This window comes from Scyliorhinus torazame, chromosome 24 (assembly GCF_047496885.1).
Source record: "Scyliorhinus torazame isolate Kashiwa2021f chromosome 24, sScyTor2.1, whole genome shotgun sequence".
NCBI classification, from domain to species: domain Eukaryota; kingdom Metazoa; phylum Chordata; class Chondrichthyes; order Carcharhiniformes; family Scyliorhinidae; genus Scyliorhinus; species Scyliorhinus torazame.
In genome coordinates this window covers 44131629-44143675 of record NC_092730.1, presented here as the reverse complement: position 1 = coordinate 44143675, position 12047 = coordinate 44131629, and the positions used below count along the sequence as shown (strand labels likewise).

Sequence of the window (12047 nt, the reverse complement as noted above, 5' to 3'; positions counted from 1 at the left end):
TGGATGTGTGTGAGAGTGGGTGGATGTGTGTGAGAGTGGGTGGATGTGTGTGAGAGTGGGAGGATGTGTGTGAGAGTGGGTGGATGTGTGTGAGAGAGTGGATGTGTGTGAGTGGGTGGATGTGTGTGAGAGTGGGTGGATGTGTGTGAGAGTGGGTGTGTGAGAGAGTGGGTGTGTGAGTGGGTGGATGTGTGTGAGTGGGTGGATGTGTGCGAGTGGGTGGATGTGTGTGAGAGTGGGTGGATGTGTGTGAGAGTGGGTGTGTGAGAGAGTGGGTGTGTGAGTGGGTGGATGTGTGTGAGTGGGTGGATGTGTGCGAGTGGGTGGATGTGTGTGTGAGTGGGTGTGTGAGAGAGAGAGTGGATGTGTGTGAGAGAGTGGGTGGATGTGTGTGAGAGAGTGAGTGGATGTGTGTGAGAGAGTGGATGTGTGTGAGAGAGTGGATGTGTGTGAGAGAGTGGATGTGTGTGAGAGAGTGGATGTGTGTGAGAGAGTGGATGTGTGTGAGTGGGTGGATGTGTGTGAGAGTGGGTGGATGTGTGTGAGAGTGGGTGTGTGAGAGAGTGTGTGTGTGTGTGAGTGGGTGGATGTGTGTGAGTGGGTGGATGTGTGCGAGTGGGTGGATGTGTGAGAGTGGGTGGATGTGTGTGAGAGTGGGTGGATGTGTGTGAGAGTGAGTGGATGTGAGTGAGAGTGGGTGGATGTGTGTGTGAGAGAGTGTGTGGGTGTGTGAGTGGGTGGATGTGTGTGTGAGTGGGTGTGTGAGAGAGTGCGTGTGTGAGCGAGTGAGCCTCTGTATTTTACATTGTCACTCTTTGATATGTAACACATATTTTACTCTTGCTGCTGTTACTGGGGTGTGTGTGTCTGTGAGAGAGAGAGAGTGTGTTTTACCCTCACTGTCCCTCTGCGATATATAACACATATTGAACTGCTTACTGCTCAGTGACTGGTGTGTCCATGTGTGAGGCAGTCTGAGAGAGAGGGACTAGGAGTGTGAGAGAGTGAGTGTGCAAGTGTGTGTGAGAGTTAGTGTTTGCCAGAGAAATAGTGAGTGTGTGTCACACTGTCTCTCATTATCCCTCTGTGATATATAAAGCATATTTTACCACTCAGTTACTGGTGTGTGTGTGTGTGTGTGTGTGTGAGAAGAGAGAGTGTATGAGTGTCTGTGAGAGAGAATTTGTGAGAGAGAGTGAAATACGAGTTATATAGCACAGAGACAGTGAGGGTTAACACACACTCACACTCTCTCTCTCACACCAGTAACTGAGCAATAAGCAGTAGAATATTCAATATATATCACAGAGACAGTGGTTACTATCACAGAGGTTACTACACACACTCATTGGTCGATTGTCCCGAAAGACGTGCTGTTAGGTAATTTGGACATTCTGAATTCTCCCTCACTGTAACTAAACAGGCGCCAGAATGTGGCGACTGGGGGCTTTTCCAGGAACTTCATTGCAGTGTTAATGTAAGTCTACTTGTGACAATAAAGATTATTATAAGATAGAGTCATAGTCTATCTCCGACTCTATCTATGTGTGTGTATGTGTTAACCTCACTGTCTCTCTGTGATAGAAAATGAATATTTTACTGCTTACTGCTCAGGTACTGGTGAGTGAGAGTGTGTAAGTGAGAGAGTGTGAGTTTTACCCTCATTGTTTCTATGATGTATAACATATTTTACTGCTTCCTGCTCAGTTATTGTTGGGAGAGCACAGTACGAAGTCTTACAACACCAGGTTAAAGTCCAACAGGTTTGTTTCGATGTCACCAGCTTTCGGAGCGCTGCTCCTTCCTCAGGTGAATGAAGAGGTATGTTCCAGAAACACATATATAGACAAATTCAAAGATGCCAAACAATGCTAGGAATGCGACCATTAGCAGGTGATTAAATCTTTACAGATCCAGAGATGGGGTAACCCCAGGTTAAAGAGGTGTGAATTGTGTCAAGCCAGGACAGTTGGTAGGATTTCACAGGCCAGATGGTGGGGGATGAATGTAATGCGACATGAATCCCAGGTCCCAGTTGAGGCCGCACTCATGTGTGCGGAACTTGGCTATAAGTTTCTGCTCGGCGATTCTGCATTGTCGCGGGTCCTGAAGGCCGCCTTGGAGAACGCTTACCCGGAGATCAGAGGCTGAATCCCCTTGACTGCTGAAGTGTTCCCCGACTGGAAGGGAACATTCCTGCCTGGTGATTGTTGCGCGATGTCCGTTCATTCGTTGTCGCAGCGTCTGCATGGTCTCGCCATTGTACCACGCTTCGGGACATCCTTTCCTGCAGCGTATGAGGTAGACAACGTTGGCCGAGTCGCACGAGTATGTACCGCGTACCTGGTGGGTGGTGTTCTCACGTGTAATGGTGGTATCCATGTCGATGATCTGGCACGTCTTGCAGAGATTGCCATGACAGGGTTCTGTGGTGTCGTGGTCACTGTTCTGAAGACTGGGTAGTTTGCTGCAAACAATGGTTTGTTTGAGGTTCATCCCCCACCATCTGGCCTGCGAAATCCTACCAACTGTCCTGGCTTGACACAATTCACACCTCTTTAACCTGGGGTTACCCCATCTCTGGATCTGTAAAGATTTAATCACCTGCTAATGGTCGCATTCCTAGCATTGTTTGGCATCTTTGAATTTGTTGATATATGTGTTTCTGGAACATACCTCTTCATTCACCTGAGGAAGGAGCAGCGCTCCAAAAGCTAGTGACATCGAAACAAACCTGTTGGACTTTAACCTGGTGTTGTCAGACTTCGTACTGTGCTCACCCCAGTCCAACGCCGGCATCTCCACATCATTGTTGGGAGAGTGAGTGGTGTGTGTGTGTGTGAGAGAGAGTGAGTTTGGCTGTCAGTTTTACCCTCACTGTCTTTGATATACAACACATATTTTACTCAGGTGTGTGTGTGTGTTTTACCCTCACTATGTATCTGTAATATATAACACATTTTACTCTTACAGGTGTGTGTGTGTTTTACCCTCACTATGTATCTGTGATATATAACACATATTTTACTCTTACAGGTGTGTGTGTGTGTTTTACCCTCGCTATGTATCTGTGATATATAACACATATTTTACTCTTACAGGTGTGTGTGTGTTTTACCCTCACTATGTATCTGTGATATATAACACATATTTTACTCTTACAGGTGTGTGTGTGTTTTACCCTCACTATGTATCTGTGATATAGAACACATTTTTAACTGCTTACTGCTCAGTGACTGGTATGTGTGTGAGTGAGAGTGACTGAGTGTGTGTGAGAGAGAGTGTGTGTGAGAGGCAGTGACTGTGAGTGTGTGAGTGAGATAGTGAGTGTTAGTGTGTGTGTGAAAGCGAGGGAGTGTGAGTGAGAGTGTGTGAGTGAGGGAATGTGAGTGAGTGAAAGTATGTGAGTGAGATGGGGAGTGTTTGTGTGAGGGAGTGAGTGTGAGTGAGAGTGTGTGAGGGAGTGAGTGTGTGTGAGTGAGTGAGAGTCTGTGTGAGGGAGTGAGTGTCTGTATGTGTGCGGGATAGTGAGTGTTTGTGTATGTGTGTGAGAGAGCAACAGGGTGAAAAGTGGATGTGCTGCTGATGGGCAGCAGGGTGGCACAGTGGTTAGCACTGCTGCCTGACAGCTTCAGAGACCTGGGTTCGATTCCGACTTCGGGCGACTGTGTGGAGTTTGTACATTCTTCCGTGTCTGTTTGGGTTTCCTCCGGTTTCCTCCCAGTCCAAAGATATGCAGGTTACGGGGTTTGGATATGCTAAACTGACCCTCGGTGGGGTTACAAGGAGAGGGTGGGAGATTGGTCTGAGCGTGGCGTGCTCATTCAGAGGGTCAATGCAGACACGATGGGTTGAATGGTCTCCTTCTGCACTGTAGGGTTTCTATGAGAGAGAGAGTGTTTGTGAGTGTGTGTGACTGTGTCTGAGAGAGTGTGCAAGAGACAGAGTGTGTGTGTGCCTGTTACCCTCACTGTTTCTCTCTGATATGTAACAAATATTTTACTGCTCAATATGCAGTAAAATGTGAGACAGTGTGTGAGAGACAGCGTGAGCGTGTGATTTACCCTCACTGTCTCTCTATGGTGTATAACACATTTTACAGCTTACTGCTCAGTTACTGCTGTCTGACTGAGTGAGAGTGTGAGTGAGAGAGTGCATGTTTTACCCTCACTGTATCTCTGTGGTATATATTGCATACTTTATTGCTTCCTGCTCAGTGACTGGTGTGTGTGTGTGTGTGAGAGAGAGAGAGTGTGTGAGTGAGTGAGTGAGTATTAACCTCACTGTCTCTCTGTGATATATAAATAATATTTTATTGATTATTACTATGTTCTGGATTTCTGAGTGTCTGTGGGAGACACAGTGCATGGGTGTGTGTGTGAGAGAGAGAGCGTGTATGAGAGAAAGAGTGTGAGTGAGTGTGTATAAACCTCACTGTTACTCTGTGCTCTATATAACATATTTTGCTGCTTAATGCTCAGTGATTGGTGTGTGTGTGTTTCACCCTCAGATTCTGCGCTATATAATGCTTATGTAGTGCTTACTGCTAAGTTACTTGTGAGTGAACATGTGCATAAGAAAATATGAGTGTGTGTTTTACCCTCACTGTCTCTCTGTGATAGAATGCACTGCCTGTGGAAGTAGTTGAGTCGGAAACATTAGGGACCTTCAAGCAGCTATTGGATAGGTACATGGATTACGGTAAAATGATATAGTGTAGATTTATTTGTTCTTCAGGGCAGCACTGTAGCATTGTGGATAGCACAATTACTTCACAGCTCCAGGGTCCCATGTTCGATTCTGGCTTGGGTCACTGTCTGTGTGGAGTCTGCACATCCTCCCCGTGTATGCGTGGGTTTCCTCCGGGTGCTCCGGTTTCCTCCCACAGTCCAAAGAACATAGAAGATAGAAAATACAGCACAGAACAGGCCCTTCGGCCCACAATGTTGTGCCGAACCTTTGTCCTAGATTAATCATAGATTATCATTGAATTTACAGTGCAGAAGGAGGCCATTCGGCCCTTTGAGTCTGCACCGGCTCTTGGAAAGAGCACCATACCCAAACTCAACACCTCCACCCAACACCAAGGGCAATTTGGACATTAAGGGCAATTTATCATTGGCCAATTCACCTAACCCGCACATCTTTGGACTGTGGGAGGAAACCGGAGCACCCGGAAGAAACCCACGCAGACACGGGGAGGACGTGCAGACTCCGCACAGACAATGACCCAAGCCGGAATCGAACCTGGGACCATGGAGCTGTGAAGCAATTGTGCTATCCACAATGCTACCGTGCTGCCCTTAAGAACAAATAAATCTACACTATATCATTTTACCGTCATCCATGTACCTATCCAATAGCTGCTTGAAGGTCCCTAATGTTTCCGACTCAACTACTTCCACAGGCAGTGCATTCCATGCCCCCACTACTCTCTGGGTAAAGAACCTACCTCTGATATCCCTCATATATCTTCCACCTTTCACCTTAAATTTATGTCCCCTTGTAATGGTTTGTTCCACCCGGGGAAAAAGTCTCTGACTGTCTACTCTATCTATTCCCCTGATCATCTTATAAACCTCTATCAAGTCGCCCCTCATCCTTCTCCGCTCTAATGAGAAAAGGCCTAGCACCCTCAACCTTTCCTCGTAAGACCTACTCTCCATTCCAGGCAACATCCTGGTAAATCTTCTTTGCACCTTTTCCAGAGCTTCCACATCCTTCCTAAAATGAGGCGACCAGAACTGTACACAGTACTCCAAATGTGGCCTTACCAAAGTTTTGTACAGCTGCATCATCACCTCACGGCTCTTAAATTCAATCCCTCTGTTAATGAACGCGAGCACACCATAGGCCTTCTTCACAGCTCTATCCACTTGAGTGGCAACTTTCAAAGATGTATGAACATAGACCCCAAGATCTCTCTGCTCCTCCACATTGCCAAGAACTCTACCGTTAACCCTATATTCCGCATTCATATTTGTCCTTCCAAAATGGACAACCTCACACTTTTCAGGGTTAAACTCCATCTGCCACTTCTCAGCCCAGCTCTGCATCCTATCTATGTCTCTTTGCAGCCGACAACAGCCCTCCTTACTATCCACAACTCCACCAATCTTCGTATCATCTGCAAATTTAATGACCCACCCTTCAACTCCCTCATCCAAGTCATTAATGAAAATCACAAACAGCAGAGGACCCAGAACTGATCCCTGCGGTACGCCACTGGTAACTGGGATCCAGGCTGAATATTTGCCATCCACCACCACTCTCTGACTTCTATCGGTTAGCCAGTTCGTTATCCAACTGGCCAAATTTCCCACTATCCCATGCCTCCTTACTTTCTGCATAAGCCTACCATGGGGAACCTTATCAAATGCCTCACTAAAATCCATGTACACTACATCCACTGCTTTACCTTCATCCACATGCTTGGTCACCTCCTCAAAGAATTCAATCAGATTTGTAAGGCAAGACCTACCCCTCACAAATCCGTGCTGACTATCCCTAATCAAGCAGTGTCTTTCCAGATGCTCAGAAATCCTATCCTTCAGTACCCTTTCCATTACTTTGCCTACCACCGAAGTAAGACTAACTGGCCTGTAATTCCCAGGGTTATCCCTAGTTCCTTTTTTGAACAGGGGCACGACATTCGCCACTCTCCAATCCCCTGGTACCACCCCTGTTGACAGTGAGGACGAAAAGATCATTGCCAACGGCTCTCCAATTTCATCTCTTGCTTCCCATAGAATCCTTGGATATATCCCGTCAGGCCCGGGGGACTTGTCTATCCTCAAGTTTTTCAAAATGCCCAACACATCTTCCTTCCTGACAAGTATTTCCTCGAGCTTACCAATCTGTTTCACACTCCAACAATATCGCCCCTCTCATTTGTAAATACAGAAGAAAAATACTCATTCAAGACCTCTCCTATCTCTTCAGACTCAATACACAATCTCCCGCTACTGTCCTTGATCGGACCTACCCTCGCTCTAGTCATTCTCATATTTCTCACATTTCTCACATATGTGTAAAAGGCCTTGGGGTTTTCCTTGATCCTACCCGCCAAAGATTGTTCATGCCCTCTCTTAGCTCTCCTAATCCCTTTCTTCAGTTCCCTCCTGGCTATCTTGTATCCCTCCAATGCCCTGTCTGAACCTTGTTTCCTCACATTGGCCACCAAAGATGTGCAGGTTAGGTGGATTGGCCATTATAAATTGCCCTTAGTGTCAAAAATTGCCCTTAGTGTTGGGTGGGGTTACTGGGTTATGGGGATAGGGTGAAGGTGTTGACCTTGGGGAGGGTGCTCTTTCCAAGAGCCAGTGCAGACTCGATGGGCCGAATGGCCTCCTTCTGCACTGTAAATTCTATGATAAAGCATATTTTACTGCTTACTGTGAGAGGATGTGTGAGTGTGTTTTACCCTAACTGTCTGTGTATGATCTATGGCATATTTTACTGTTTTCTGCTCAGTTGTTGGTGTCTGAATGTGTGTGAGAGTGTGTGTTTTCCACTGTAGCTGTCTGTCTCTGTTTTGGGTCAAGTGTTAGCGAAAAATCAATTTGATTCTATAACTCTCTGCCTCAGTTCTGTGTGCTTGCATTTGTAGCTGTCTATCTCTGTTAGAGGATTCTGGGTTTAATCTCTATCTGTCCACCTCTCTGATGTGCGTGATTTTATTGTGTTTTCTGTTCTTGTCAATATCTGTTCTGTGAGTTAATGGGGAACTTTCTGTTCAATATTGATCTTCCATTATTACTTTTAGTGATAATATTGATATAACAAATGATCTGTATCCACGTCTCATGAAAATGACACTGTACCGTTATATCGGAGATCGTTCGAGATAAACCAGGGACTGGTTTAGCACAGTGGGCTAAACAACTGGCTTTTAATGCATAAGAAGGCCAGCAGCGCGGGTTCAATCCCGTAACTGCCACCCTGAACAGGTGCCAGAATGTGGCGACTAGGGGCTTTTCACAGTAACTTTATTGAAGCTTACTTGTGACAAGAAGCGATTATTATTATGTATTTTGCACTAAGAAAGTTGCAAGAAAAGTGCAAATCGATTACATCCACATTGATTGCTGAATCTATACCTAATTATTACTTTACAGATGAAAAGCTGTTATCACAAGTTGATCCAACGTTCCATGATATGGAGGGAGGACGAATTGTGGAAAATTATCCCACCTGCCCTCTCGTGTATCACTGTTGGATTGGACATGTTTATCTGGGACTTGAGGTCAATGTGAGTCTGACTGCTTCTGTTCTCTGTGACGGTGGAGCTGATGTGTCTGTGTCTCTGCAATGTTGGATTAATATTGTACTTACTGTCAGTTAGAAGGAGACGGCGGCACATACATTTTGCTGAGGAATCATCATCTTGTTCTTGGAACTCATTTCTTCATCTGTTGAACTAGGGGGAAGAAAGCATATCTCTTGTAAATCAGGGTCAGATGAGGCCAATGATAGATCAGTCTATTCTTTCAACTGATAATCACAGAATTTATAGGGCAAAAGGAGGCCATTCGGTCCATCGAGCCCATCTTTGTAAATCATCCACCCGTACCCAGTAACCCCACCTAACCATGTGAAATGGAATGAAAATCGCTTATTGTCACAAGTCGGCTTCAAATGAAGTTACTGTGAAAAGCCCCTAGTCGCCACATTCCAGCACCTGTTCGGGGAGGCTGGTACGGGAAGTGAACCGTGCTGCTGGCCTGCACTTGGTCTGCTTTAAAAGCCAGCGATTTAGCCCAGTGTGCTAAACCAGCCCATGTGCGCTGTTGGACAGTGTTGGACACTAAGTGCAATTTATCATGGCCATTCCACCTAACCCGCACATCTGACTGTGGGAGGAAACTGGAGCTCCCGGAGGAAACCCACGCAGATACGGGGAGAACGTGCAGACTCCGCACAGACAGTGACCAAGCCGGGATTCGAACCTGGGACCCTAGAGCTGTTAAGCAACCGTGCTGCCCCCAATAAGTAAAAGAAAGAAAATACTCTCCAAATCCTAACCCAGAATCAGACAATAAGCCAGGCCCAGAAAGAGCTCTCCCTCCACGCCCCCACCCACTCCAAGTCCCGGAACAAGATCGTGCTCCGCTGCGCCTTTTGCAAACTGCCCCCGATTCTCCCTGAACTCCCCCGAGTCAGTAATGATCTCTGAGCCTCTTTGCTCACACTCCCAGATGGAGGTGCTGCTGCAATGAGAACGCTGTTTCCTCACTGACCTGGGCGCTGACATTGACATTTCCCTCAGTTTCAACAAACCGTTTCCACTCAGTGACCAAATGGAGAGTGTGTGGAGGAGGGGCTGAGCATGCGCTCCCAATCTCAGAATGACGACCAGCAGGGGCGAGGTTACACCGGGCATGCGCACATCCCTGCCGCAATTCAGCATTGAGAATCAAGGGGAACATTCCCCATTTCATAGTCATCACATGTGGAGCAAAACCTCCTATAGAGCCCGTGTTGGGGGACTGTGTGTGTGTGGCTGCAAGTGGCCCTGTGCCCTAGGGCTCAACCAATCACCTTTGTAGCTGTGTGTTTGTCCCAATGAGAGATTCAATTTGCAGTCATTGCCTGCAGCTTGTTTGTTATTACACTGTCACTCTCAATATTTTATTGTGGTCACAGTTACAACAAAGACAATTTACAAGGCTCCAGGCCTCATTACACTTCAAATTGACGATCAAACAGTCACTGAACACAAACAGCTGCAAGGCACAGGCCCTAAGCATAGTTCGAAGTAACAATCGAACAGCCACATAACACAAACAGTCGCGAGGCACAAGGCCTCGATACCATACGACCATTCCAAAAAGAAAAGGAACAAAAAAACCACAAGACACAAGTACATTTTGAGGTAACAACCTCGAAACACATAAGACAAGCAGTCGCGAGGCACAAGGCCCCGATACAATACGGCCGCTTCCGAACAAATATGACCCACAAAGCTTCAGTACATCTTAACAGTGACATATCAACACCAATCACCAGGCACCAGTCCTTAATTCACCTTTAAAAGATTAACAGGGTAAAATCAATCACCGAACCCAATCTGACACATTTCAACCATGATATAACAAGAAAAGAACCGTTACGAGATATGAAAAACACTGCCAGAAATCCACCCACTCACAAAGACAAAACAAACACAACCGACAGAAAAGAAACATTTACTGATTGCGAAGGGCCGCCCATGGGCACACTCAACCACCCCCTGTTCGTCACCCCCTAAGGAAGGGGTCCCCAGTTCAACGCAAACGACGGCCCCAAGCCGCCCGCCAGAAAGGTCCAGCAAGTGGCTGCTTCATTCTACCCCCCACCCCGGCAGTCTACACATCGGATGAAAGGCTCCCTCCGCAAGGAGCACAGACCGCCGGAAAGAGTCACATCCAGGCATGGTAGAGGAGAGAGGCACACTCAATCATGGGACCGTGGAAACCCACTCAACCGGCAAGGGGCCGTTGTTAGGCTGGGCGGTCCAACTACACAATCAGAGCAAACGAGAATAACCCAACCGAATCTTACAACACTAAAACAATTCGACAACAGTGCAGTCATACAACAATAACCAATATCATGTCGAAAACACCCACTAAACACAGGAAACCACCCGGACGGAAAGGTGTGTAATCACCCCGTTACCCAAGGGGTTCGTAGTCAAAACTTGTAACAACCGTGCTAAGCCACTTGCCAGAAAGCCAGCAAGCAGCTAGTCCATTCCCCACTCACACACCCCCCTCCACCCCGCCCGGCAGGCGACACACCGGAGGAAAGGCCCCTCCTCGCTAAAAGAGCACAGACCACCGGAGAGAGCCAGACCCGGGTACGGCAGAGGAGAGAGAGTCCCCCTTCCTGGACCCCGCCCAGAGGCACGGGACCATTCGGAGGCAGAGCAGTTTCACATTAGTTTAACATTCTAAACAACAGAATTAAATAACATTTCAAAGAAAACCAAAAAGAGTTGTCTGTCCTAGACTCAAAAATAAAACAACTCCATTAGTACACCAAAAAGTCCATCAATTTACACGTTCCATGTCGTGACCCCGGCCCAGGAGCTTTAGCCGAAATTCACAAGAAGCAACATGTCCTCAAAGTCCTGCAATGGCAACGGCCAGAGTCGCTCCCATGTAGGCAACAACCAGCAATGGGAAAGAAAGTCCCAGAGTCAGTCCCAACCGTCCAAGGGGCGTCCAAGGGGGCCGAACCCTCAGAAACACCAGGAACGGCAGCAACCCACCGCGGGCGCCCGCCGGGCCTCCAATCCTGGCTCCAACCCGCCGCTTCCAGCAGCATATCCAGCTGCCCTCCTTCCTCCATTCCTTCGTCCTCTATTCCGCAAACTCAAACCGCCGACAGCAAACTTTGCAGTCCGAAGCAGCGTCTCCGCACCTCAAAGCACCGTCTCCGCAGCTCGGCCGCTGCCTTGAAACGCGACTGGTCGCAGTACTCCGAAACCAGTCATCTCCACTGCCCTCGGGGACTGGGAGCGATGGGCACCGTGTTGCTGTTCCACCCCATCCAGGAAGCTCCCAGACGCGGCCTGCCTTTCGAATCGGCCCGGGGGCGGACAGCAAGCTCACCCACAACGTCTTCGCAAAGAGAGCAAAACCTCCTGTAGAGCCCGTGTTGGGGGGACTGTGTGTGTGGCTGCAAGTGGCCCTGTGCCCTCGGGCTCAACCAATCGCCTTTGTAGCTGTGTGTTTGTCCCAATGAGAGATTCAATTTGCAGTCATTGCCTGAAGCTTGTTTGTTATTACACTGTCACTCAGCCCCTCAAACTCACACTTTCTGCAAACTACCATTTCACTGAACCACAGAATTACTACAGTGTGAAGGAGGCAATTCGGCTCATCGAGTCTGCAGCGACCCTCTGAAAGAGCGCCCCAGCTCCGCCCACTCGCCGCCTTATCCCCATAAATCCGTAACCCCACTGAACCGACACACCCTTGGACACAGCGGGAATTCAGCATTGCCGATCCACCAAACCTGCACATCTATGGCCTGTGGGAAGAAAGAGGAGCACCCGGAGG

At 47.7% G+C, this 12047-nt stretch overlaps 1 protein-coding gene across 1 annotated transcript in view; it reads right to left on the bottom strand.

Moving 5' to 3' along the window:
* The window catches only part of LOC140400032 (histone H2B-like), a 61605-nt gene extending 52337 nt beyond the window's left edge, over window positions 1-9268 (bottom strand). The window contains exons 1-2 of the mRNA XM_072489518.1: window positions 9240-9268; window positions 8335-8419 (exon numbers count right to left, since the gene is read on the bottom strand). The gene's annotated coding sequence lies outside the window, so the exon portion shown is untranslated. The remainder of the gene's footprint in view (window positions 1-8334; window positions 8420-9239) is intronic.
* Between the last annotated feature and the right edge of the window lie 2779 nt (window positions 9269-12047).